This window comes from Pantherophis guttatus, chromosome 3 (assembly GCF_059756535.1).
Source record: "Pantherophis guttatus breed Tessera chromosome 3, ASM5975653v1, whole genome shotgun sequence".
In the NCBI taxonomy this organism is placed as follows: domain Eukaryota; kingdom Metazoa; phylum Chordata; class Lepidosauria; order Squamata; family Colubridae; genus Pantherophis; species Pantherophis guttatus.
Window position 1 is genome coordinate 49,277,091 of NC_142065.1, and position 27,318 is coordinate 49,304,408.

The 27,318-nt window shown below is 35.9% G+C and overlaps 1 protein-coding gene and 1 long non-coding RNA gene across 14 annotated transcripts in view; one reads left to right on the forward strand and one right to left on the reverse strand.

The window, feature by feature from the left end:
• FOXP4 (forkhead box P4) overlaps nt 1–27,318 on the reverse strand; it is a 170,957-nt gene that overhangs the window by 141,346 nt on the left and 2,293 nt on the right. Inside the window, exon 1 of one of the 13 annotated variants that reach the window (XM_087889535.1) lies at nt 26,627–26,746. The exons of 9 other annotated variants lie outside the window; for them this stretch is intronic. The gene's annotated coding sequence lies outside the window, so the exon portion shown is untranslated. Of the gene's footprint in view, nt 1–11,216; nt 11,242–17,812; nt 17,836–26,626; nt 26,747–27,318 lie in introns of those variants that run through there. 3 more of the 13 variants (XM_087889541.1, XM_087889536.1, XM_034414571.3) reach the window with 3 other exon arrangements.
• Nucleotides 1–27,318, forward strand: part of LOC117663946 (uncharacterized) — a 54,823-nt gene that overhangs the window by 15,817 nt on the left and 11,688 nt on the right. The window lies entirely within an intron of this gene.

A 27,318-nucleotide genomic window follows, 5' to 3' on the forward strand; every position in this document is an offset into this window, starting at 1 on the left:
CAATTCTATATACAGTTCTAGGCACCACACTTCCAGAAGAATATGGACAGATTAAATGAGAATAGAAGGATGATACAAAGCGGTCATTCTATGTCAAGTGGTCTGGGGCTCCCAGCTCAACCCTCACGGATTTTGATGAAATTTGGTGTGAACATGCACACACATCCCCAATGAACATTGGTAAAGTGTTACATTTGCCGATGCAATACTTGCGGAGATACAGTCATTTGTATGACCTCATTCCACAGCCTTCGACAGAATAATAATAATAATAATAATAATAATAATAATAATAATAATAATAATAATAATAATAATAATAATAATAATAATAATTTTATTTCTATACCGCCCTTCTCCCGAAGGACTCAGGGCGGTGTACAGCCTAATTAAAAACAGAATAAACATCAATTTAAAATAATTTAAAAATATTAAATAAATTTGGCTTAATTTAAAACCCCAAAAATTTAAAACATCCAATTTAAAATTATATTGCTAACCCAGCCTGGCGGAACAATAGGGTCTTGAGTGCGCAGCGAAATACCCGGAGGTCAGAAATCTTACGAATTTCCGGGGGCAGTTCATTCCACAGGGCTGGGGCTCCCACAGAGAAGGCCCTCCCCCTGGGTGTCGCCAGCCGACATGACTTGGCCGATGGCACCCTGAGGAGACCCTCTCTGTGGGAGCGAACTGGCCTGTGGGAGGCTATTGGTGGCAGAAGACGGTCTCGAAGGTACCCAGGTCCTATGCCATGGAGCACTTTAAAGGTGGTAACCAACACCTTGAATCACACCCGGAAGACCACTGGGAGCCAGTGCAGCTCGCGCAGGAGGGGTGTCACGTGGGTGCAACGGGTTGCACCCATAACCAGCCGCGTGGCCGCATTCTGGACCAGTTGGAGCCTCCGAGTGCTCTTCAAGGGGAGCCCCATGTAGAGAGCATTACAGTAGTCCAACCGGGAGGTAACAAGGGCATGAGTGACTGTGCGCAGGGCGTCCCGATCCAGAAAGGGCTGCAACTGGTGAATCAGGCGGACCTGATAAAAGGCCCCCCTGGCCACGGCCGTCATATGTTCTTCTAAAGACAGCCGTGCGTCCAGGAGGACACCCAGATTGCGAGCCCTCTCTGTGGGGGGCAAAGATTCACCCCCAATAGTCAGCGATGGCACCTGCTGACTATATCGGGACGCCGGGAGCCACAACCACTCGGTCTTGGAAGGGTTGAGTCTGAGCCTGTTCCTCCCCATCCAGACCCGCACGGCCTCCAGGCAGCGAGACATCACATCAAGGGCATCGTTGGGGTGGTCTGGGGTGGAGATGTACAGCTGAGTGTCGTCAGCGTACAGGTGACACTTCACCCCAAAACCACGGATGATCTCACCCAGCGGCTTCACATAAATGTTGAACAGGAGGGGCAAGAGGACCGACCCTTGCGGCACTCCCCATGCGAGATGCCTCGAGGTCGACCTCTGTCCCCCTGCCAACACAAACTGCGAGCGGTTGGAGAGGAAGGAGGAGAACCACCGCAGAACGGTGCCCCCTATTCCCAACCCCCTCAACCGCCGCAGCATGATACCATGGTCGATGGTATCAAAAGCCGCTGAGAGGTCTAATAGGACTAGGACAGAGGAACAACCCCTGTCCCGAGCCCTCCAGAGATCATCCACCAACGCAACCAATGCCGTTTCTGTGCTGTGCCCCTGCCTGAAGCCCGACTGGCATGGGTCCAGATAGATAGCTTCATCCAGGTGTCGGGGAAGCTGTCGTGCCACCACGCTCTCAACAACCTTCGCCACAAAACGAAGGTTGGAGACCGGACGATAGTTGGCTAATTCAGCCGGGTCCAGGGAAGGCTTCTTGAGGAGGGGCCTCACTACTGCCTCTTTCAAGGTGGCAGGAAAGGCACCCTCGCTCAAAGAAGCAGTTATAATCCCCTGGAGCCAGCCTCGTGTAACCTCCCGGGAGGCCAGTACCAACCAGGAGGGACACGGGTCCAATAAACACGTGGCGGCACTAATCTTACCCAGAACCCTGTCCACATCCTCGGGAGCCACAGGATCAAACTCCTCCCAGATAACATTCTCAAGACCTACCCTCGTCTCCTCCCGTGGACTAATCCAATCGGAGTCCAAGCCTTCCCGAATCCGAGCGACTTTATCGTGCAGGAATTGCACAAAATCCTCAGCACGACCCTGCAAGGGATCTTCCCGCACTCCCCCCCGAAGAAGGGAGTGGGTCACCCTAAACAGGGCGGCTGGGTGGTTCTCTGCAGATGCGATAAGAGCGGAAAGATGGTTAGATTTTGCCGCTTTTATCGCCACTAGGTAGGTCTTGATATAAGACCTCACCTGTGTCCGGTCGGAATCGGATTGACTAGTCCTCCAAATGCTCTCTAGGCGTCTTTTCCGACGCTTCATCTCTCTCAGCTCCTCAGAGAACCATGGAGCCAATTGAGTTCGGCATCGGGTCAGAGGCCGCAAAGGCACGACGCAGTCCAAAGCTCCAGCGGCCGCCCTTTCCCAGGCGGCCACCAGCTCTTCAGTCGAGTTGTGTGTCAGAGTCTCAGGAAACGGCCCAAGCTCCGTCAGGAACCTTTCGGGGTCCATCAGGCGCCTGGGACGGAACCATCTGGTCGGTTCCGTCTCCCTGCGGTGGGGGAAAGCGGTAGGAAAGTCCAGGTGGAGGAGCGAATGATCTGTCCATGACAAGGGTTTGATGTCTAGATCCCCTCTACCAAGATCATTCAACCACTGACCAGAGATAAAAATCAAGTCCAGAGTGTGTCCCCCTATGTGAGTGGGGCCTTGAACTACCTGGGTCAGGTCCATGGCTGTCATGGAAGCCATGAACTCTCGAGCCACCTCTGACGCCTCACCCGCAGATGGAAGGTTGAAATCCCCCATGACAATAAGTCTGGGGGTATCAACCGCCACCCCGGCAATGACGTCGAGTAGCTCGGGCAGGGTCGCTGCCACGTGGCAGGGAGCCAGGTACGTGGCCAGCAAACTCATCTGCACCCCACGGCCCCACTTCACACAAAGGGACTCACATCCGGCTATCTGAGGAACAGTGGTCTCCCTCGGACAAAGACTTTCCCTAATAATCACCGCCACTCCCCCACCCCTCCCCTGGGCCCTTGGCTGATGAAATGCACGGAAACCTGACTCTGCGATTTCAGCAACTTTGAGTCATAATATCTCCGGCAATATTTTGTTGAGAGAAACAAAACTTGGCCATCTTATACAACTTCTTGTGCTCTATTAAACAAAATAATAGAAACATTCTCATGAGTGATCTCCATCTAGATAATTTGGAGCAAAGTTGGCCAAAAATGACTGCGGCACAAAAAAGGGGTAAAGTTTGGCTTTTTATATCTCTGGAAGGAAAAGTATGAAAAACATGAAACTTTGTACGTAATAACTTAGCAACACAAGATTTTTGAATATAAAATTTCATTCTCCTGCTGCTTTCCAATAGTTCACAAATTGAGTGTAAAGGTGATGGTTTTTGTAAAAATGCCAAAAATAGGGTATTTTCAGCCCGCTTTCACAAAAAAAGACCTTCTGGGAACTCTTTTAAATCATTCTCATTAGAAAGAGCATGTTTCAAACCCTCTAAAAAATAGGGTTGGTGTTTCATCTCTCACATATAAAGCCCTACAAATAGGGACAAAGTTGAGGACATTGCTATGGCAGCGTCACATACATTCTATTATTGTTTTGTCTTGTTTGTTTTACATTATATTATTACTACAATTATATTGCATTGGTCCATGGTGACATTGTCACTACCAGTTCAGGCACTTGACCCACCAACCTCATCACTCATCATGCACAAGCAAACCAGTAGAGGTAAGTGAAACCCACCCCTGATGTCCTTGTAGCAGCCAGAGTGGTTCAGAGGTGCACATAAGCAAAGTATGGAGAAAAGAAGTGTGTGTGTGTGTGTGTGTGTGTGTGTGTGTGTGTGATATATGTTCAGTTATATAAAAAGGTGCCATAAGGAAGATAGCAGGAACTATTATTCAGAAACTATGATCAGAAATAATGGAGACAAACAGCAACTACTTATGTTTTGCTTAAATATGAGAGAACATTTCCCAACAGTAAGATCTGTTCAATTGTGGAACAATCTACTCCTAGAAAGCATGAGTTCTTCAACTAGAGGTTTTAAGAAGAGGCTGGACAATCACCCATTCATGGTTTAATGGTTTTCAAATACCTTGCAGTGGGTTGAACTAGATGATACCTGTAGTCTCATCCAACTCCATAATTCTATGATTTTATAACATTTCCTATTTAAAATGCCACTTCATGTGATTGAAAGTTGCCACTTAATCAATAACTTACATATTGTTGCACAGCACATTAAAAAGAATAACAGAGTGGGAAGGAACCTTGGAGGTCTTCTGGTTCAACCCTCCTGCTCAAGCAGGAGATCCTACAGCATTTCAGATAAATGGTTGCCCAATCTCTTCTTAAAAACCTTCAGTAATAGAGCATCCACAACTTCTGAAGGGAAGCCATTCCATTGATTAATTGATCTACCTGTCAGGAAATTTCTCCTTATTTCTGCAATTTAGACTGGTATATTTAGGTGTAAAGGTTGAGCCCAAGATATTTCATTTCTTACTAGTAGACACTTCCCGGTTAAAGCTCTAAAAAGGTTGCTAAATTTGCTTCATTCAACTGCCTGCTTAGGTTTGGATTATCTGCTTGTTTTGAGGATATTATTGCTGTTCTTTGGGAAATAAATTTATTTTCTATACAAAAAAACATTTTATCTTATGGAATTTTAGTTTACATGTTTATATAATTTGTTCTTTCTCTTAATCTATATAACAACTTCCTCAAATATGTATTTTTGACCATCAAAATAAGAGCAAACTAGCTGAGAAAGTAGTAATTAAAATATTTATGGCTCATTTTAAGTCAATATCCACTACAAAATACATGGATTTTAGCTAGATTTTCTAACTTTGTTAAACTACTTTTGTAACTCAGTCTTAATACACTGTATGAATATATAAATTGTACAATATTGTATGTACAGTAGCAAGACTGTAATATTCCCCACATAACACTTTTAAATACAGCCTATAAAACTACTTTTATGCCAACTCATTCTGTGCACATGGCTATTGTTTTCAATTTGTTTACTAATAATAATGTATAGGTCCCGAATCTTAATATTTCACATTCCATAATGGAAATGCCAAATGTATACTAGCTAGAATATATAAATTTAAACTATCTTTTCTTTCTTATCCCACATTCAATATTGAGGCAAATACAAATGAAATCATTAACAGGATAAAATAATCAAATGCTAAATTTAAATTTCATATTAGAAAGTACAGACATGAATCAGTAAATATGTTTTAAGAAAAATATAGTCAGGCAATTTTATGTGAAATAAAAAGTATGCAACTTAAAAGTACTTATACTTTATTATGTACTTGGAAAGATACAAATCAATTACTCTTTAATAAATAAATAAACAGTTCCTCATATAGCATGGTATCGTGTTACCTTAGGGAACATATTGTTCAAAATTGTCCTGCCTATCTAGAAGCTACAGGGAGCCTCTAAAGAGAGTTTGATTAAGATCTTTCTCATAAGAAGTCACAGAGGTATGTGCTAGAAGGCAAATCTTCTACCTATACTAGCCATACTATGAAATAGGCTACTTCTAGAGATAGTTAAGCCAATAGTAGTGATGGAAAGAGACCATTTTTCTCTTTCCATCATTCTAGCTAATTTGCTAGAGGGAAAACACAGGAATTCAAGCAGGTGGTTATTTTTTATTATTTTTATTTGTTTTTCACCTGGCTGAACTGCCCATCTCAAAGAGGGACCCTAAGCAGTGTACAGTAAAATATAAAAATATGAAATAGTATGTATAAAAGTTAAAAATATTAAAATAAAAGGGATGGGGGGGCTTTTAGGGAGCTAGCCAGCCCCCTTATTCTTGTTGCAACTCTTTTCTTGTTTCCCTGTTGTACATACAAAGACTTCCATGTGAGCTAGTATTTTAATAGTGCAAGGTTTTACCTCATGGTAAGCAAAAAATCTCTGATGCAGACAATCAATGCCAATCCTTAGACAACCAACTATTCACTATTTCACAATACAATATAAGAAACTCACTGATACTATTGAAATCTATATACAAAAGCTATCATCTGAATAGGATCTCTTGTTTTATTAAATATATTTGAATCAATGTTATCTAGTCCATTCTAACAACACTACTTATAGATTTTAAAATAGTAAACACTCAATAATATAACTGAATAGCTGGATGGCCCATCTGACAAAGTTGGTTTAGTGAATAGCTGCACAGAACAGAGGGTTGGAGTAGATGAAATATTACATTCCTTCCAATCCATACATTATATGATTATACAGCACAACTATTTAAGCTAGCTCCAGCAAAAGATATCTTTGGATGTATGTTATTAACCAATATCTTAATTCATTCTATAACAAAATGCATTAGAATATAGAAACCTTTACAATCACTGCCCTTAATGTTCCTGAGATAAAGCCTCATACTAATAGTTTGTGTCTGTGTGTGTACATACACACACACACATACGCATACCATATTTCCATTATATAATTTTATTGCAAAAATCTTTTCCAGTCATAGTACAACATTTTCATGGCAAGATTAACAATATAGTTGCTTCATATACACATGCAGAAGCATCTAAGATAACACATTTTTTGTAAAACAATATTCCAATATATAGTTTGCTGCAACATGACCTTAACTAAAAAACTATTCTATGTTGATATCCCCACAGCCATTTATTGAAGGTTCTGTCTAGGCATGGAGCAACACAGAACTTACACAATGAATCTCAATGACAAAAACCACAATACACCATTGCTTCAAAACTGGAGGTACATAAGTAACTCAACACATATCGTGCAAAGCATCCACCAATATCTCGAAATAGGATGAGGAAACAAAATTTTGCCTGAATTTTGGAGAGCCACTGCAGCAAGTAGTACAAAACAAATGGTTTGATTTAATGCAAAAAAAAAAAAAGTTCCTAACCTACATACACACACACATACAAATTTGGAGATATTGGTGAAAACTATGTACAATATATGTTGAACCACTCATACGCCTCCAGTGTATCCATACATAAACACGCATACGCAGTATGTATCTAGGTATTCTTTTTTACAGGAGAGAGAGAGAGAGAGAGAGGGAGGGAGGGAGGGAGGGAGGGAGGGAGAGAGAGAAAGAAAGAAAGAAAGAAAGAAAGAAAGAAAGAAAGAAAGAAAGAAAGAAAGAAAGAAAGAAAGAAAGAAAGAAAGAAAAGGGGATGGATTTTAAGAAAAAGAAATAGCTTTATCCAGTTTAAATCAGCACCATTCACTGTATCTCTCCACGCCCTTCTGTCCTTGCAAATATTAACAATATTACTTCTGCCTATAATGAAAGACATTCATTGACCAACAATAGTCTCCCATCCCCATTCTGAAAGAGGCTTTGCATCTACTACTACACAAATTACAGTATGTAAGTATTATGCCAGCTTCATGTTAACTTGAGAGCACTTAATACAAAATACTCCCATTCAAATTCACATGCATAGGATTTAATCTATAAAGTACGGGGTTGGATGAAATAATATGCAACTTGCCCTTAAGAAAAGCTATTTCAAAATAGCTAGCGCCAATTTCCTAAGTATGTGGATACTGTTGTTCATGAAGTCTATCTAGATACTCCCTCCTCCATTGAAAATAGTAAAGTTTCTCTTATACTCTTATTCTCTACATTTTGTACATGGTTTTGCTAGAAAAACTCCTGAAGCTCTACTTTTTATTAGCATTATTGAGAATTAGAAAAAAGATCCACTTTTCAAAAATAAATTAAGTAACAGCAAAAACTAACCAAGGTAAACAGTGATATTTTTCTTATGTAGAATTGCTGGTCAATTTATCCCTGCAACAGTTCAGGCTGTCATTCCACAATTGCTTTACGTAATGTTCTACCATCAGCATTCATTTTCATCCAGGTGTGAGAATACACACACACACACACACACACACACACACACACACACACACACGTACGTACATGTGTGTAGATGCAGTTAAAAACAGATTGTAATTTGTAGATGCTTTTAATCAAGTTACCCCAAGGAACCAGGTAATAAAACATAGAATAAAAATATTAATTTTAAATAGAACATACATGATTTTAATGTTTCAGGATAACAGATACTATATATTTAAGGATCAGGAATTTGAAAGTGGAGGAGGAGGAAATAGATGGAGTATAGATCATTTACTACTCCTGCCTTTCTGTTTGAGGCAAAATTTTCTCATCACTTTGAGTTATTTAAAATAATGATAAAGGTGGAATATAAATAAATAAAACTTCCTACTCTGGATTACATATTATTAAGCATAGTGTGCATACATTTGGATAAATAACTAAGCCATGCTTTTGCTGTAATATGGGAAGAGAGGTCAAAACTTTAAGATGTATTATATATTACTTCTTTAAAAATATTTTAAAATTGTCTAAAACTTAGATAAAAAGCTTAAATACAAACTTGTGTTTTGTATTTAAGCTTTTTGTCTAAGAAAATGAAAATGACAAAGAGTTATTTATGCTTCAAGCTGAAAGTCTATTCATATTGTGGGAAGAATCCATGTTTTAAAAACTACTTTGGTAAAGAAAAGGCATAAGTTTAAGGCATTTTTAAATGAATAGAGATTCAGATGAAATATCTAATTTCACCTTTTGAAAGCAAATGAAGACCCACCTTTAGCAGCAAGAAAGTGCTAAAAATTAATGTTTTTTTCCTTTGGATATAGAGGAAATATTTTCCTTTTATATGAAGAAACTCCAGAAAAGGGAGGGAGTGGCAGAGACCCAAATTTTATTCCTTCATTGTATAAGAAGAGTAAAATAATAATGAAGTTGTACAATGCCACACTGTTTGGAAGAAGTGGTAGAAAAGAGAAAAAAAGAGTATGTTAAAAAAAAACCAGCTAAGAACAGAAGGACCAGCTCTAACCACCCGCTGAACAAGCTTCCTTCCCAACGAGATTCAATTAATTGATAACAAGAGGCATCAAATTAATTTTTCAAGGATGTTAGATTTTGATGAAGGAAAAAAAAATCTCTCTGATTTTAATCGGGGTGGCGTTTAAAAGGCATAAATGAATATCCCTTTCTAATCATCTGAGACACGGAGGAAACGCCAAGCGGTTAACGTGCAAATTCAAACCGTTTAATTAGGGGGGGTGGGGAGACGGTGGCATCAGAAAAGGAAAACAGTTTCTTTTAAGAAGCTTTTGTAAAGAGAATTATTTTTAAAATAATATTTCTCCTGACATTATGTCCTCATGCACTATACAAGCTTTCAGCTTGGACCAGAGTTTTACCATTGAATAGAGATAATTTCTCTTCACAACCTAATTAATCAGAAAAGAGAATATATCACAGTAAAAATTAATTTATGAGGGGTAGAAAATCAATGAAATAAAACCTCTTACAGATATTGTTTCTAGTGCTTCCTGCTGTTGAAACCTACCACTGAAACCTTGTAAACTTAGAGAAATACCCAATAACACTCAGGAAATTCTAGCTGAATTGAAAACCCCCCAGAAACAAAGTACAGGAGATTGCTTTGCTTCCCACCTTAATATATATGTTTACATTTGCAGAGAGAGACAAACATTCTAAATAACTTCTCAGCTAATCAAACAGGAATGTTCATTTACAATAACCTTAATTCAATAGTGAAAGATGGCAAAGGCAGTCAGTTTGTACATATTTTATCTAACTTCCTTTACTCATAGCTTCTACAAGATGCTGCCAGCACTTGGATAAATTACTCCATGGGATATTCAGTTCAGAGCCAGCAACTGTTTTTCCCTCCCTAAGTGTCTTCACATATGGTCACATTGAGTGAAAGAGTTCATTGGCAAATTAAAACATATTGCTCAACCATTCAGAGAGACAGTCAAGTATATTCATTTATTTTTAAGTCATCATCTCAAATATTAGCTACAGCTAATGGCTTAATCACTCACAGACAAAGAGATTTCTGCTGTCTTTGTTTAGCACAGATCCAAGTCATAACCAAGTTCCCTACATTTAATATATAATACAATTTTGTATATAAAATATAATTTTATACCATATATTTAGGGTTACAAGTAGATGAGTGCCTGGAAAAATACCTAAGTACCAAAACACTGCCAGTACTGAACCACTACAAAAATCTGAAATTATTTTCAGATGAGGAAAGGGGAGGCATATTAATAGAACAGTGTATTCTTTGTAACGTTTTCTAAACCGAATAAGGGCCCAATCCCTACAGAGTGGCTGTTGTCCAACACCCTCAAATATCAGATGAGAGAAGACATAGCAATGAACCACACCAGGCAGTTGAAATAACAAGCTTGCAGATGCAACCAGTGATTAAGAATCCTACTACTATAGCCATAATTTCTTCAGGGGATAAGATTCAGTCTTTAATATTGCTTCAAGTTTTAATAGCCCTTAAATTGGGCTTCTTGTTTCTAACCCTAAGGATGTATTTTATTGATGGTTATTTTTTAGATTTATAATTTTTTGAAGTGAGAAATCCAGGTATCATATCTTAAATTCTAATTAGATTTTTAATTATTCTACGCCTTACATAATGCTTACATAAACAGGCAAATGGGGTATAAATCTAATGATAAGTATTATGAACGTAAGAATCACAGAATTTAAGAAGAGGAAGATCTACTGTACAACTACTTGTAGTTACGAATGAGTTTCCTCAATTCAAATTCTTCCTTGTGTTGTGGGAATGAAATAAGCCTCAGAGAATTGCTCCTAAAATTATTAAACTTTCACCCTTTACTGATAAACTGTCAAAATATACAAAGTTGTAACTGAGCAGTAAATTGCTGAAATCTTCAAATGTTAAAAATCTACCCAATCTATAACCCTCTTTATATAATTCCAAAATAAACCAATGCTATTCCAACTAGAAAAACTTAAGTCTATTGCAAGAAGTAAATTAAATTCTATTCTCACATTTCCTGTATCTACAGATTCCTACTACTGATCAGAGGAATTATTTCTACAAAAAGATTATCTGATGTGTAGCAAGCATATATAAATAAGAAGAGTTTTCAGATTGGATTATATAAATTCAAGGAGAATAATACAATTCATACCTACCAGTCACTTGGTTATATAATATTCCTTCCAGTATCAGAAGTTATGTATATCAACAATGGATCTGACAAGATTCTAGTCTGATCCAGCATAATCCTCTTACATTCAAGAGCTCATATATGGGCTAATGAATGGGCAAGGTGCTTGTAAAAAGAAGTCACCAGGGAACTACATACAACCTTGGATGAAATTACTTTTCTAGCCTCATTTTAATCAGGTTTTGAAACTGAACTGGACTGATCACCTGGCAAGATTATTTGAATGGAAAGAACAAGGATCTGCACTACTGATAAGACTTTCAACACCATCAACCTTAGTATGTTTCTAGGCAGTTCATCTAGATTACAACTTGATGGTATCACAGAAACATAATCACTGTAGCACTTGGATGATTGGCTTAAGAAAGTGATAAATGAAGAGTTTTGCTATGCCTCTACATAGCTAAACAATGAGTTTTAGAAAGCATCTTTTATCTTCTTTAATGTTTAAATTTTATATAAAATCACAGGGAGAGATTATCTGAGATATGGCTTGAGATATCATTGATATAGGCAAGACTCAACTCTTAATTTACCTATCTCTGTTGTCCTTCATTTAAACATGGATCTGATAACCTAAAGACCCCTATCCGAATCTATTATTCTACAATTTCCATCTAACAATAATTGGTTGCACACAAACCAATAAACAAAATAATCACTTCAGATAAGATGTACAAATAATGGCTACCAAATGAGTTACATCCAATCTAGTATGAAAGAATTTGCCTCTAAAGATTCCTAGTTTGGCTTTCTCTTTGGAAACTGATAACACACATGTGGTCATATCTGAATAAATATAATTTGGCTCTTGCCCACATTTCCATAATTTTAGATTATTGCAATACATTTTACATGGGCTAATTTAAGAACAGAACTGTAAATTTAAATTAGGCCCCAAAGGATTTTATGATTATTTTCGCAGGTCTTGATTAACAGTCATGAATACTTTGTCATTGGTTTTCAATGAACTATTTCAAAATCAAACTGGTATTATAGCTTTAAAGCAATGTACAGCTTTATCTGGTGCCATGGTATCTGGACAAGCGTCTTCTCCTTTGCACTCCTATCCAAATTCAAAGGTCATCTTATAATATGAGATAGGTGGTAAATGGAGAAAGAGAGGGAAAGTTGTTCCTTACTTGGAAAAAAAGATTTTCTTCTTAATTAGCAACATTAATGTCACATAATAATAGGAAACTAAAATAAACAGATGGGTACAAATGTGTAAGACAACAGAACCACGGAACTCTGCTTTAATGTTAATTTATAGTTTGTTTCCTGACTTTAAGTTACAGATCTCCAGTTCACGGGTAAAAGGTCTATTCTAATAGGATCAAACTCTCCATTGCCATGAGTAAACGTAGTTAAGGGACTAAGTATTAGCCAAGCCAATTGAAATTGCATAAAGTCAAGCAACCACTACCCTGGGTTTGTATCATTTATTGTTTGTCCTCAAAGACAATCTTTTAAACTGTTTTTTGCAGGATATGCTTTATAATTTCAGTCTGATCCTATTTTTCACATAAAACATTCTCGTGCAGAAGATGCGGTCCATAGATGATGGCAGTTCACTCATTCTAATAAGCCACAGTGTTTTTAATGACAGTTTCTGCGGTCCATACAATGCAAAACACTAACACTTTATTAGTGGAACTCTGGCCACATTATCTATTTTCTCCTCAGCTTTAAAAGAAACTGAATCAGCGACTTCAGTCATGCAAGAAACAACATGGTAAATTAGTTTATTAGTTCCACCACAAGCTATTAAGCAAAAGCTAAACTGTTTATATCATGAAATATTACATGTATACACATGTTAGGAGTAACTAAAACTATTTTTTTTTCATTTAAAAATAGTTGTAATTCTGCAAATCCAATTGTGCCAGAGTTTCAACTACTATAAAATTCAGAGGCCGCAAAAACAGCTACAACAGTTTCTGCTGAAAGCATTTCCATATTGCTTTGAAAATCTGAAAATACTTTTTCTGAGTGGATTAAGACAACAAATGGAGACAATCTAAAAACAATAATTAAATGGACACTTTCCAGCTATCCCTATGCATTCTTGTCTTCTTATACAGGCACTGTACGAAGTTGTCCTCAAGAACTCCAAAACACAACATATATATCACATAGCGCAGCCCAGTTCTAAGAGTTATTACTTTTTCTGAAGATTTTTACCACAATTTTATAGAATAAACAAATTAGACTCATAATTCTGAAGGATTTAGAATATGAAGGATACATAACCACAAGGTAGTAAGCATCAATGTGTAAAAAAACAGTTTCTCACATATATTGGGGAACACCTCCGTCTCCATAACACAAAATGAATCTCCCTATCCATTTAATTTCTAACCTGCAATAAGAATGCCACATGGCAGCAAGTTAAATATCAGTTACATTGGCAGCTTTTATGATGGGGCCTTCAGTTCCATTGAGAACTGAGAGGATATTCACAATCCAGCACAATACACACTGGAAAAATGAGATTGTTGTTCCCCTCTATGCCTATGAATCATATAGGAATCTCTTCTCTTCTGGCAAGTTCTACAAGCATCAATGTGGACTTTCATTTTCAAATTAGCATATTAGTAATTTTTAAAAAATGTTGCAACTTAACCATACCAAGCACATAATGGCAACAGATCCTACCTCAGTGAACACTATATCAATCTGAAGTTCAAAAGCGCATAACTTCATTTTCACCCTGATACAATCCATTTCATGCGGAGAATAAAGCAACGGTGATATCGGAGTATGGAACTGTAAACTTAATAGCATAGACTACTGGACAGCTGGATTTTGTAATGAGTAGCTCTATACGTATCTATGCATTATCCAACATTTGAGAGAAGAGAAATAATAATAGGTGGGTACTTTTTAAGTTTACATTGTTTTATATAACAATGAATCATACAAAATGCACATACATCTCCAGAGTTGACAACATGGGAGTGCCTAAGTGGGACAAGAACAGTTCAGGATTCCATCTATACTAAAAAAAAATCCCATTAAAGCTTACCTTGCATACAGTATACCTATCTATTAAATTGATAATACAGTAAAAATATACTAAAACTTTGAACATATTCTTAGACAAAAATACAGTTAGGATTTAATAGCGGAAAATATCATTGTACATTTCTCTTATGTACCAGGATTAGAAACAGCAAGATTTTATTAAACCTTAATTTCCCATTATATATGTACTGAGAAACCAGATCTTTCTGGTTTTTGCCTCTATTTATAATCAGAAATCAAGCTGCAGTTCCTACCTTAATATAACAAGAAGATGTGGTTTAACAATCCAGATTTTTTCCTATCATATAATAGGAGGAGGAAGAAAACATGTAAGCATAATTCTCATTATTTAATACTCCCATGGTTAATAAAGATCATTCTCAACTATGTGGAATTTTTTTTTTACTTTTAATCAGTACTCAAAAAATGTGATATAAACTCATCTAGACAAGACAATTTATAGCAAAGCCATTATTGGAACTCTTTCCTGCTAGATTTTTCTGAGGTACAACTTTAGAACCTCCAGCCATCAGAGCCAAAAATTAAGAATGCAGAGAGTTCTGTTCAGACATAGAGCCAAGGTCTCTTCTTGAGTATTCATATGCTGTTCTTCAGAGTAAAATGCAATACAAATATTAAAACAGCAGAATGCTGTAAAATATCAATGTTTAAGAATATATAAATTAACTACCAATAAAACTAATAGAGAAGCAGTAGAAGAGAGAACTATTCCAATGTAGATCCAAACGTCAAAATCAAGCAAGTACTTAAGAAATGTCAGTTCCTGGGCAACAAGACCAAAGAACCAGTATCAAATATGACAAATTGTAGAGGGGATGCTTGCAGCTCTGAGTTTACAAGATTTGGGGGGGGGGATTGAAAGACAAATTCCCTAATCACACAAAAATTAACGCTACAAACATTTCTATGAGACAAACTGATCGCCTTACTGTGTTACCTCACAGATTCATGTGCAGTATAATGCTAAGTCAACCTCTTTAGAAACTGTTGCACTGAATGCACTGTGAAGCAGAGCCAGGGGAAAAAAATCACATTACAACAATTTATTGTCAGTAAAAACAAAGAGTTATAGAATGATAAGTAATGGCTTATGATAAGTAATTACTTAAGTAATAAATAATATACTGCCTGCATAGAGACAAAAGTCCAGCACATCAGGGAAAATAGTTTAATCTAGACTAAACAGGTACCAAAAAGGAATATTCATGTATGTAATTTAGCTACCTACAGTTTGAAATTTACAGTCCTAGGAAGAATGTTTACTACATAACCCTATAACTCAAGATCTTTATTGTTGTTCTAACTAAAAATCAGGCTTTTGCCCAAAACATATGCATGCACATAATTGTTTGTTAAGGCTTTCAAAGTATCATAAATACAAAGTCATCATCTTACCATGGCATTAGAATAGCCAGAACCAGTACTGAATAATTATTGATTAAATGTCTTGACAAAGTACTGCAAGAAAACCCCAAGACATCACCAATTTACCAATCACCATAGCCCCAACTTTTAGTTGTAGTTACCAAACATATATTGGCTATATATTTTCCATAAATGTTTTGTTCCTTCACAATTCTCCTCTCCAATTTCTTTTGTGGACAAAATCTGTCAAAGTTTTCATGGATATGTTTCCTTCCAGCACCCCACCAAGGAATAGCTCTACAACCCCCATGGATACAATTACTCCATCAGAACAAGAATCAGGGTGGTGGTAAAAATGGAAAGTTCGTTAGACCTGACCTGTAAAAACATGACAGAAAAGCCTAAAAACTTCTGCTGATATCAAAAAGGCAAAGGCCTTTATTTCTGATGACCCATTGTCAAGAAAAATGTTCACAGAACATCAACACATACACACACTACAAATGATAATTAGAATAGGGAGAATAACCATGGCATCCTTCCCCCCCCCCCCCGATTTCTTTCCACACAGGGGTTAGATGCAATCTTGATATCGTACTATCAAAACATACACATCTCTGTATTCAGACATCCTTACATATGTATAGATAATAAACAGCTTTTCTTTTTGAATATTACATTTTGCAATTTTCAGTGAAAGAAAGTGTGCACAAGGGACTTAGAATTTACCGGTATATCCAAGTGTAATGTAAGCACGTTGAAAAGACTTTCATCAGTTGTATTTTATTCCTGCTTCGTGATCTTTCAAAATTGATATAAATAAGCTTCCTGTTTTCCACTGGGAAAGCTCTCCCTGAGCATGTGCAGTCTAACTATTCGCTGCTAGATGCAGATCAAAATAGTAGACAGTCTAGAACAGGGGTGTCAAACTCAAGGCCCGGGGCCTAGATCTGGTCCACGGGGCCACTCTGGAAGCAGCAAAGGACTGGCCCTAGATGCCTTGGCCAGTGAAAACAGAGCTTGTGAGGGCCGTATGCGGCCCTCACAAGCTCCATTTACGCTGGCAGAGGATTGCAGGAAGCTGTCACAGATGAAAACGGAGCTCGGGAGCCTGTTTTCACTGGCAGAACTCTCAAGCCACCACAGGTGCTCCCAACACAAGTGACATCGAGCTGGCCATGCCCATCCTGGTCATGCACACCCCGTCCCCATCCCCCAAGATCAAACACAACCCTGATGCAGCCCTCAATGAAATTGAGTTTGACACCCCTGATCTAGAACATCTCGACTAACTCTTGTCCTCAGAAAGCAATACTAGAGATACTTAATTTGGAAAGTTGCTCCAAAAGGGATTGTGTAATACACCAGATTTACAATCACTCATTTAGTGATGGCACTAAAAAGTGATTTACAATCAGTCCTTACAACAGTTGCTGCATCCCAAAGGTCATGTGATCAAAATTTGGACACTTGCCAACTGGCATGCATGTAAATGGTTGCCAGTCTCAAGATCATTTGCAACCTTCCAGCCAGCTTCTGATAATGGAAGGAGCCAGAGTTGCTTAACAACCACAGCTGATTCAATTAACAACTTACAGAGATTCACTTAACAGCTATGGCAAAAAGTTTATAAAATTGGCATGACTCACCTAACCACCTTGCTTTACAATGGATTTTTTTTACCTAAATTGTGGTCATAAACCAAGGACTACCTATATAAAGGTCTTCTGCAGCTTCCAAAGAAATTGTACCACCAAGGCTTTAACATCATGTCACTGCCAAGGATACTAAGTAAGTCAAGCTTGAAAAAAGGAGTGAGAAACTGATGGAAATCTCGGTTTACTTTTTCTATAAACTTGATAAAGGAGAAAAGACTACAAGATAAACGTATCACTAAAAAGCCAAAATTAAATGATATAGGATGAATTTGCACTAGCTCTGCTCTAGATATAAATAGTGGCTGGCTGACCATTAATAATGCTTCCAATATCACCAAGGTGCACAATCATTTGCCATAAAGGATAGTATTACTGCAACTTTTGAATTTATATTGCTAATCATAGAAATAAAATCAGACTATTTACTTTGAGCCATTTATAACATTGTTGAAGGCGTTATGCTACTAAGTTTTCTACTTAAAAAACTTACCAGACATTGAGTCCTCTTGTCCATCAGAATGAGCTTTTTTCTGCAAATATTTAGAGAATATAGCCCAGGAAATGTTATTTGATGATATATTCTGGGCTAATGATAGAAGGATACTAATTCCCACAGTATGGTTACTTTTAAGATTTTACAGTATCTATGAACATCCAACAGTAAGTCAAAGTTGAGAGCAAGTAAAATAATCATCCTCTTTTCTAGATATGAAATGAGGTGATGGAATGCTAAAGTAATTTTCCTTTCAAAGGGATGTATATATTTTACATAATAAAGAAACAGAGATTGGAATTGTTTCAAAAGAATTCTGCATCAATCATTGAAACTGGACCTGATATTGAATAGCATTTACCAGTGACACTCTGAGATAAATTCTCTGAGTAACTTTGAGTATATCTTTAATATGTTCATACATGATGTTATTCCACAAATAGTTTCCTTCATAACTCATTTTAATATCTGAATCTATCTAAAGTAACAAATCAGAATTTAATTTGGGAACAAATCCTAATCTAGATTAAATCCTAAAACCTTAGTTTAGTTTTTCACATCTGAAACTCTGAATCCTATGTTACTCTTGGCTTATTTTTAAGTGAGTCAGCACTCTATCAGTCCAAAAGTAAATTTTACTTTCTTGCATTTTCTTTCCAACTCCTCTCTGATAACAACTGTGTCTGTATCTGTTTTATCTGAGTCGAAAGCAGAAGAAAAGAACTGATTACTAAATGCAAATCATGTATCTGCTTCCCCAAACTACAAAAAATATCCATGTCACAGATGGAAAACTTGCAAAGCTCAGAAAAATACACATGGGCAAAAGACATACATTATATAAAAATTTATAGCTGAACCACCAAACTCACACATACAGAAAATAACAAAAGGAGCAATACAAACAAACAAGTTGTAAACTTCACATTTCCCAGGGAAAAAAATTCATACCAACGCTCCACCCAAAGAAAACATAGGAAGATATACTGCACAAAAACAAAAGTAACAAGAATCATCCAATGTTGTTTTTAAATGGCACAAACACATACTTCGCAAAAAGAAAAATCCAAGAGCCCAGATTCATATACATTAAAAAAATCTGCACTCATGAAGTACCACAATAAATACATAAGCAAAATATACTTGCCCCACAAACAAATCTTTCTTTCGAGCAAGCATAGAGGGAAACTCCTCCATTATTATTAGGATGTTTGGGATATCATAGTCTAATGATATTGGGAAAAGACATAGATGGAAATAGACTGGGAATTGGACAAACAGCCTATGAATGATGAAAAAGCCAATTATGATTATTTTGCTCTTCTGGATGACTGTGAGTTGTCCAGAGAACAATCAAGTTGTTCTAGATATGCAAAATAAATAGAAGGGGATATGGATCCCTTTGAAATCAAGAAGGCAAACAGAAATTTGTGTTGTTGTTTTTTTTCATTTTTAATTGAGAGTTCGGGAGAGACAGAAATTATTCATTCTGCCAAGGATAACCTGGGAGGATTTACATGACATGAAGTTATGTGGGGTGCTTTCAAAGCAAATACATATTTTATTACCAAATCATAATTTTATCAAAATAAACAAGGTAGGTAGGTAAGAATGCTATTTCGCTGAGTAAAATCTTGCAGTTTCAGTTCACCACAAAAAAAAGAAGCTTTTGTCCATTAAAAGTGATATTATGTAACATAGGAAACAAAAATAGGTGAAAAGTAAGTCATGGATGTAATTTATTAAAGAATCTTAAAAACATAACTTTAAAAAGAAGAGTCCTGGCTCCTCTGACTTCTTAAAAATCCCTTTATAAAACTGAACATTATAAGGTTCAAACAGACTTTTATCAGTCACTATGTCACTTGGTCTAAAGTACAGATATGATCTAAATGTACCACTTTAGATACATTTTACAGAAAACTTTTTTCTAGGTGTTTTGCTTTGCTTTCAAGTGACTACATATTTTTGTTATTTTTCCTCATAGTTCTCCATCATGCAGTGCCAACTTTCCCTTCTATTTACTGAAGAAGTCAGCCAGCTTTTTTCTTTTTTTCTTGAGGGAAGAGGAAAGAGTCTGTTAAGTTCGGCTCGCTAAAAAAATATCTTGGCATTATGAACTGCCATACCCCTTCTGATTAATATATCCACCCTTGTAATAAACAAAGGCAGAGAGGAAAACCAGGGCACTGTTCATTACTGAGCAGACCCAACCTGCCAGATCCTGTAGCCAGAGTCTTGAGCCAATAGAGCTGACTTTGGGGAAGGAGAAAGGGACTTGCACAATTAAATATTTATTATTGCTGTAAATATTTGGTACTGGCAACAATTTGTCTTCCACTGGCTGCCAAGGACCACTATTGAGAAACTTAAGGAACCTTGACAAACCAATATGAAGCAATTACAAGATACAAAGGAAAATACTCTTTAAAACAGCAGTGATGTAGTGGTAGATTTGGACACTTCCAGTAATTGTAACAAGATGGCAGGGGAGTAATACCATATCTCTATATAAACTGTGTCCTCTATCGGCACATGATACAGAATTAGGAAAAGACTAAAAATGAAAAAATCAAAGAACAACCAAAGTTTTAAGATCAGGGTAAACCAGGAAACCCATATTGGATCTTAGTGCTCTTCTGAGTAATTTTTACTGTACTGAAATTAGTTCCACAAACTATATTTTGTAGCTAGTTAGATTAAGTTTCCCTATTTTAATTAGAAGCAATTTATGTCAAATATTGTACCACCCTAGAGACAATGCTGGAATTAGAACCAATCATTGGGTATTTCTTAATGATACTATTTCTATTGCCCTGACTAGTCAAAGGACAAGCAACTTCAGCCTGAGTTGAAATAAGATTATTTCTTAAATCCAATCAATTAAAGTTGGTAAGGGATTGATATCCTGGTCAGAATGCAGAATAAATGCTACAAATAACTGCTAAATGTTCAGTTTCACTCACTTGATATTTAGCACCATCATTTTCCAATCTATATCTTACAAATAAGGGCTTAAACTGCTTCGCAAATGCAGTCAACCTTTTCCCATGTAAAACACAGTGTTTCATATCTTAAATCAGTTTGATACAACTGAGCTGCAAGAAAAGATTTGTGTAGATGTTACAAAGCAGCCTTCACCAATTCATCACTCTCAGATATATTCAGGCCAACTTTAAGAATTTGCAATCAGCAATAATATTGGAACAAGTACATAAGAGGCATTCAACCTTAGGAATAGACATACTTGAAACAAGTTTAGACTACTAGAAGACTTAGAATGCCAGCTTATCTGCCACAAATCAGGCTTCTAACTCTATTTAGCCCCCTAAGCCATTTTTTTAAATCTACAAATAGCATGTGAAATTTAAAATGGTTTGAGGTCACCAAGAGTGGACTTCCATAAAATGACTAAGTGTTCAGTTTGCTTTTGGTACTGCAATAAATCCAAAATTCAGAATATACTGAGAGACATTTTTTTTAGTTTTAAGTATATATTATACCAGAATCTAGTGGATATGTCTTGACATTTCAAGCAGTTTTGCAATAAATATGATATTTACCTACCTTGATATAAAGTACTATATTGGAAGGGATGCTAAATATTAACTGTTTGTAAAGATACAGAAGCTTTCCTTTCATCACATCCCTAAAGACGTATTTCCTACATTAAAAAAAACCTAGTTATTCCTATCCCATGCCAACAACTGAAATTCTATAATTTCATTTTGTAGAACTAAAGAATCTACAATACTATTTTCCATTCCCCTTTTTAGTTATTTCTATATTAGAATCAGAGACATACCTTCCCTTCACACACCTCAACAACTTCAAGCTTTTCCTTTAGTGTATTCAGGGAATTGCACATTTTACAAAAATTATTCTACAAGATCCATTCCATCTTCAGGGATTTCCTTGCCATTCTGACCATAAACTGGCTTACCCTTTTCTTTTACTGAAACTAGACAATTCCTTTAATGTAGGATTAGGAACACAGATTATGGTTAGCAAATTAAATACATGTTTGAATTAAATATACCTGGAATTTAGTCACTATTAGGGAATCACTACTTTTAAGATGGACTGAGCTTTTAAAACAGATATTTTAAAAAAGTATATAGAAAAACTTACAATGTTAAAAGGTACATACAGTCTGCTATTTTCAATTTTATTTTAAACAAATCCCATAATTCCTTAAGGAATACAACATAAGATGTGCTCATGGGATCAGATTATAGATTCATATTTGGACTTAATTCTTCACCAAAATTAGCTTTCTTATCAGCCTCAAAAATAGTTTGTACCATCCAACCAAGTTGCAGCTTGGCATGTAATGGAGTATTTATATTACTACTTAGCCAAATTCAAATTTCAACCCAAGCTAAAAACAGAGTCATTGTGCATGCCAAATCTCCTTCAACAATGCTTGTGAAAATCAACTCTTTATTATTCCAGCGCTGCCTGGAAATATGGAAGTAATTCAGCCACACTCTTCTTTTTCTGCCTTTGCTTTTTTTAAAAACTTTTTTTGAATGGGGCCATGGGGGATTGAAGCAGGGTCCTAAATTCCTGGGTGCTCATTCTGGACTTCTAAAAGAGTATAGGCAGTGCCTACCTCCATCTGCACAGATGGATAAATTCCCTAAAACTGCTTTGTTCACTCCTGCATGTGTGAGTCATTACACAAACAGTTTCCGTTTGAAAGGATCAAATACCGCCAGATAAATCCAGAAACATGTTAGCTCCTATCCTGCCCTCAAGGAACACACTATACACATGCTCTGAGTCTAACACCACATATGCACATAGGTCATTTTATCTTTTTAATGTATAATGCTGCATGCATTCCCCTATACAGCTACACTTCAGTTCCATCTTTTTATGCAGGTAAGTAAGTAGCAATTTCTTTTAAATTTCACCAAACTGCTATAGCCAAGATACTGCAATCTGCACACTTGAAAAATAACATTTGAGTCTTTGGATATGCAACCTAATCAATATGTAAACAGTGCATATTACAGTTCCCATTCTTCATAATTTGTATGATTCTTGCTTACTACTTATGTATTTCATGTATTTCTTACTAAATCACTTTGGAACGAATTCTTCCTGTTTGCTGCCAGCCCCCATCTTAACTGTGTGATGTTAGATGTACAGTCATGTCAGTTAGAATAAAAAGCTTACCAAATACATCAAAAGAAAGTGGCTTTTCTCCTTTTGCTCAAATCCTTAGAAGTTTATATGTTTCTGTAAATGCCTATGGTTCTTAAATGAATCTAAGTTTTAACATAGTTAAAATACAGCTAGAAGATTTGTAACAATTCCAGAAGGAAAGCAGAAATTCTGATATTTTTCCATTTATTTACTGCAAGTTTTCTCACTGAGGGATAACAAGGAGGCTCAAACAAAATGGGAATAAAAGGTTTTGATCCTGTCTCCTTCCAAAGACACAAAGGATATGAAACAAGTGCAGACCATTTGGTGATAAATACTGATAATGCTGTAAAGGCAATTCAGCAGAGCATGTTATGGAATACAATTTTTTAAAAAAATCTGGTATTAGTGCTCACAGCTCAATCCAACAATCCCACTGAACTGATGTACTTGCATTTTATCTTCAATAATCATTCTTCCATATAGAATAAACAAAATGAGAAATCAGGTTTGTGCTATGAATCACAGCTCTATGAACTTTAGTTCACCCTACACAAATATATTTTCAAATGCACAATTACACTTTTAAATGTTTTCTTCTTCCTTATTTTGGGTAGTTAAATTGTTCCATGGATATCCCAATTTTAAGAAAAGATACTTTAAATAGATGGAAATTCAATAATAGTTATATTCATACATAATACATGTTAAGAAAAAATCAGCTCAGTATGTCTCTACTACATTCTTGATTAAATTTCTTGAAAATCTTTTGTATATAAGATCTTTTTAAAAGCAAAAAAAAAAAAGATACACTATTTTAAATTTCATGTGCAAACTATATATCCCAGGACTAAAACTGTTCCATGGGAAAAACAAAGTCAAATAAGGAAAATAACATTTGTAATTTAAAAACAAAACAAACATTTCAAAAGCTTTTGATTACTATAAAAGACTGTTTATTAACTAACAAAGGACATAACTTCTACGGACCAAGAATCAGAAAATATAACTAATACAAATCAGAAAGTATGGCTAAGAGTAGCTGGCAAGTTTGAAGCATAGCCATGAAATGTGAAATTAGCAAATTTCAACAAAATTTAAAATAAACCTTTAAAATAAGTTTATTTTAGAATACACTTACATATTACTCATACTCCCCAGCAGATTTTTAGTTCTCACTTAACTTTAAATCATCACTCCTTCCTATCAAGCATTTGGGAGGTGTGCTTTAACCTGCCGTTCAGCAATTACTCACAGAATAAGGAGGAAATCACTCAGCCCTGGAGGCAAGTGAAGTAGCCAAGTTTGAAAGGTGGCATCCTGTTCTATCCAAGAGTACAACAATGCCGAATGGAAAATAATTAAATCAAAATGGGCAACACTGGGATTTGAAGTTACTGATAATGTTAAAAATGTTTGCTACCCAATTTAAGATACCTAAGATGAAACAATGTACTTTTGTAGTCAAAAGCGACCTTCTCCATAAAGAATTAATAAAGTAACCTATTTCTACCTGAAAGTTTGATTATTAAGAGCCTGCAACCAATGTCTTGCAGAACTTCAAAACAAGTATCTTTGTAACATTAAGTTGCCCCTTTAAAGCACAGATGTGCAATCTTAGGGAGAGAAAATGCCTTCCTTAGTAAGAAACACACGTGCTAGCAGGGAAGGAAGATTTGAAGAAGGAAATTCCTCCTCTTCCCCCCCCCCCCTTTCTTACTCCTCTTCAACTTTTTGAGAAAAAGAAAAACTTGCCTGCTGTGGTAGAGGTCAGGTAAAAATGTACACAATTCCATTCTTTCTAAAGAGACTCGCAGGATAATAAATAAATAGCATACATGGGTAATCTATGTGTGCCCCTTTCCCACATTCAATCTTCTGTAACATATAGGTTAAAAAATTTCCACTACCCTACTTCTGAAATATAAACAAAGATTTGATTAAAACTATCATATACAGACTTGCCTGGAAGTAAGCTCCATTAAACATAATGAGATTAATTTCTGAGTATGTATGCATAGGATTGGACCTTAATTTCCCTTTAAAGTAAAATGCAACAGAATCTTTTCTTTTTCCAATCTTCTTCTCCACATATAACAGAAATATATTTTCAGCTTACCTCCCCCCCCCCTTCCCCTATTCCAACCCCACAGCAAGACACACACAAACATTATCAGATTCAAAAGCATCCCCTGTGCCATGAGAAAAGAAATGCTCCTAGGCTTCTTTGGGCAAAAACTTCACAACTGACTGCACATAGTTCCCGGCTTGGTTATTAGAAACGAAAAAGAGAAAGCGCCTCAAGTGCTTATTTTATTTGCTCTTTGCTTTATAGATTTTTTTTTTTCGTCTTAAGAAATCCTTCTTTCTTATACGGGAAAGCTGAGTTAGGAACACACCAAAATTCTTCTCTGTTCTTGATTTTAATCTCCTCTAATAAAGGAACAATAAACGGAAATGTTAATTATTAAATCTAAATGGATATGTTTAGACCTAAACTACTCTTCCAAACTATTTTCTCATTGATATCCTTTAGTCCTAAATGCAGTCTTTTTTATTATAATTTTAAACTGTGTGGCATTAGGATAACAGGGTGCTCAGCACCTTTATGGTCTAAAAAGTTATCAGTCGGAAAAGAATGGAATTCAATGCCAATTTCCTAGTTTTCTTACAATATTGTGCAATGGAGCTGTGATAAGACATCCTTATCCCTACTATATGTTTCATATTCTGAAGTTCTTTCCTATCTCAATGCTCAATGAACTTTTTTTTGGTCTGGCATATAATGCATAAATGAATAGATTACCCAGGATTTTGATTATAATTTGCACTGCAAAGATGTTCCCAAATTAATTACATGAAACAGTACATACATTAAAACTGTTGTACTTTTAGGAAATTATTTTTACAAACCTATACTCTACACATTTCAGATTTACATATAAATTATACACAGACATACACACCAAATATTCATTCAAGGACTCAATTGAACTTTGAATAACTTTCTAAGAAATCTCCAAAATATAGAATGAATGACTTTTAATACATTCATTCCCAAATGAAAAAAAAAAATCTTCTTAATCACCTTTCTGTTCTAATTTGGTTTGCACAATAAATATATCTGATCCAGATTGTTTTCTGCCCAGTTTCATAGAATCTGCCTGATTTTTTTTTTATTAATTTAGAATGGAAAAGATTAAATATTTTAAAATCAAATTATCTGAGCATCACTTACTTTTACTTTAAAACACAATAAAAATTAAGACTACTGCTTCATTGCAGCACTGGAATATTTTATACCATTTAGAAGTATTCAGAAGATTTTACTTCTGTATGTATATAGGATTAAATAGTTAATTTTGTATGAACTTTCTCAATAGAGTGCTCAATACTGTTACCAGATAACATATACAATTTATGAGTTCTATTGGCTGAAGGTTAATATCATATACTATGTAAATTTCATACAAAATGGCCTATTAGCGGAACAAGTCCCTTTCTTGTAATAGTACATCTGGATAATATTCTACATTATTATATCAAGCAATACTTCTATTTCTTGTCCCCACACCCAATATCTAAAAATATTAAAGTTCTAATCTAGAGCTAAAAAGTGGAATTGTCTAGAGTAGAAGACTGCCTTATAAACTTTACCTTCAAAAGACAAATGCAGTTTTTGGCTGAAGCACATATTTGAAGTCGTCAATGAACTCTGGAAAGAGATCTATAAATAAAGGGCTTACAGCTACCATGAGGGTGTCCAACATATTTACCTTAATACTGCACTTAAAAAGAATATAACGCCAATTCCTATTTATGCAACATGTATTATGAATTTGAGGAAAATGTACTTAAACAGCTTTAAACAAAATATGAAATTCAAAATAAAATGTGTGTTCCAGGTACATACAAAAAATGGAAGATGCCAACATTAACTAATTCTTATCAAAGAAAAAAATTTGCACTTACTGTATTTAAACTGATCTGCCTTACAAAACTTTGTATAGGGGTGGCGTAAACATATGTGTAGAAGAACTAGGGGAAAAACTCAGAACTTTAGTAATATGGGCAGGAAATAGATCTACTATTCGCCCCTATTGTGGGAAAATGAATATTATAAAAATGGATTAATACATTTCACAAATCTATGCAAACTGTAATTCTTTCAATAGCTTGCTTGAAACTTCAGTTGCCCAAAGAAATGTGAAAATAGGGCTATAGTCTGGCTGAGGTTCACTAAGCTATAGTCAGGGAACTAAACATCCAATCTGAAACAATTGTAAAATTGTCCATTTAAGATTCACCTAAATGAAATTTTGATTTTCAATTTTTTAAAAAATTAAAAA